Below are 2,500 nucleotides of genomic sequence, written 5' to 3'. Positions count from 1 at the left end.
TTGTCCTTGATGACGATATCTGGACGATTCGCCTGTATAGTACGATCTGTGTGAATTGGAAAGTCCCACAAGATTGTAGCATCTTTACATTCCATAACTGGCTCTGGATGGTGTTTGTACCAATTATCTTGCGTTCTGATAGAAAAGTGCTTGCAGATCTTCCAATGCAGGTACTTGCCCACTCTGTCATGGGGATTTTTTGTACTCATTCGGTGTTAATATTGAGCAACCAGACACAAGGTGATCAATCAACTCAACCTTGTCTTCACAAAACCTACACTTTGGGTCAATGCCATTGTGAAAGATGTTAGCTTGATAGTTTCTGGTAAACAAAATTTGATCTTGGGTTGCAAGAATAAAACCCTCTGTTTCCCCTTTAAGTCCAGAGCTTCTAAGCCACTGATGGGTCGCGGTTTCATCTACATCAGCATATTTGATTCGAGCTGCAAACTGTCATTGTTCTTGTTGTTTTGTACGATGATTCCAACTGCATCATCCCCCTACCTCCTTTACTTCTAGGGATGTAAGACGGGGTCTACATCTTATTTAGGGTGATGACCATTGTTGCATGTCAATTGCTTCCTAATTTTGGTGTCAATTTGTTTGAGTTCACTTAAGTTCCAGTCTATCACGTTAAAACTATAGGTAACCACAGGTATTGCAAGAGTGTGATTGCTGTTAGTTTGTTCATCGAGTTTAATTCCGTTTTCAGGATTGACCTTACTCTTTGGATGCATTCTGTACGTATTTTTTTCTTCATCTACGATTGTTGTATACCATCTCCTTCCTTTACTCCTAGATATTTGTAGGTTTCTTCATGATCTAATTGCTTTATTACAGTATCAACACTTAACTCTATATTGTCAGATGTAACTATTTCCTTGCTTAAAAGTTGCTTTAGCACACTTATCGAGACCAAACTCCATACCTATGTCATCACTAAAATCTTTTACGGTTTTCAACAACCCTTCCAATTCACCATCATTCTGAGCGTAAAGTTTCAAGTCATCCATACAGAAAAGATGATTGATCTTCTTGTCCATGATCTTATATCCATACCCTGTGTTGTTAAGAAGCTGGGAGAGTGGGATAAGTGCCATACAGAATAAAAGAGGGAAAAAGAGTCGCCCTGGAAGATTCCGCATCTGATTCGCATGTCGTTTGAAATAAGAATACCGTTTACGTGGCTGAGAGTAAGATTCGTCTCCCATAATGTCATGCTGCTTCGAAGAAAGTTGATTAAGACAGGAGAGACTTTGAACATTTCTATGGATTTTTAAGATCCAAGAGTGTGGGACACTGTCAAAAGGCTTTTTATAGTCGATCCAAGCAGTACTTAGATGTCTGAGTTTAGTGTGAGCATTTTCGAGAATCATTTTATTTATGAGCAGTTGATCTTTACATCCGTATGATCCTCTGCAACATCCTTTTTGTTCGTTGGGAAAAATATTTTGTTCTTCCATGTGTCTGTAGGTTCTTTCTGTTAAGATTGAAGTAAGTAATTTATAGGAAGTTGATAAGCATGTAAAGGTTCTGTAATTGTTTGGGTTCTCTGTTTATCCTTATTATTATTATTATTATTTTTATTATTTTTTATTATTTTTTTTTATCATCATCATTATCATTATCATTACTATCATCAATATCATCATTATTATTATTACTGTTACTTTTTTATCATAGACATCGTCATTACCATCATTATCATTATGATATGAACAAATCAAGAACATTCATTTATCTGTTAGTCTATATATATTCATATATATGTGTGTGTGTGTATGTGTGTGTGTGTGTGTGTGTGTGTGTTGAGTGTGTGTGTGCGTGTGCGTGTGCGTGTGCGTGCGTTGCGCGCGTGTGTGTGTGTGTGTGTGTGTGTGTGTGTGTGTGTGTGGTGTGTGTGTGTGTGTGTGTTGTGTGTGTGTGTGTGTGTATGTGTATATGTGTGTGCGTGTATGTATGAGTGTGTGTTTTCATTTCTTTAGAAATGTACATATTTACGTACTGTTTATGTTTTTTTATATTAAATTTATATAACCAATCATAAGTAGATAAGTAATGAAATAATGAAAAACGAAAATTTTCACTGTATTACACAAGAGACTGAACATACGCTCGGATTGACATTTTTTCCAAGTCATCATATCTCTCTTTGCAACCTAACAGAAGAGCCCTTTTCACCAAAGGTTCTGTCTCGGCAAAAGGAAAAACAGGATATGACATTTACCTGCCCTGTTATTGTTATCACTGCTTCGACCCTAATCCCTCGCCTTCCATTTTGAAAATTTTGTCGAAATATGCTGCTCAATAATCAAAATTAATGGGGGGGGGTGGAGGTGAGAGTGTCTAGATTAGAATGTTTGCAAGCAGGATTTTCCAGGGATGAATATACAATTTTTGAGTGTCGGGATATTCGTTGCTGACACTGTAAAATTCACAGCTTAAAAATATTGGTACGGTGTCGTTACATACTGTGGAGTGTGTGTGTGTGGTGTGTTGA

At 37.0% G+C, this 2,500-nt stretch overlaps 1 protein-coding gene across 1 annotated transcript in view; it reads right to left on the bottom strand.

The window, feature by feature from the left end:
• Positions 1-2,500, bottom strand: part of LOC119578549 (PDF receptor-like) — a 149,191-nt gene that overhangs the window by 27,893 nt on the left and 118,798 nt on the right. The gene's annotated exons all lie outside the window — the stretch shown is intronic.

This window comes from Penaeus monodon, chromosome 11, assembly GCF_015228065.2.
Source record: "Penaeus monodon isolate SGIC_2016 chromosome 11, NSTDA_Pmon_1, whole genome shotgun sequence".
Classification (NCBI taxonomy): domain Eukaryota; kingdom Metazoa; phylum Arthropoda; class Malacostraca; order Decapoda; family Penaeidae; genus Penaeus; species Penaeus monodon.
This window is presented reverse-complemented; position numbering and strand designations above follow the sequence as displayed.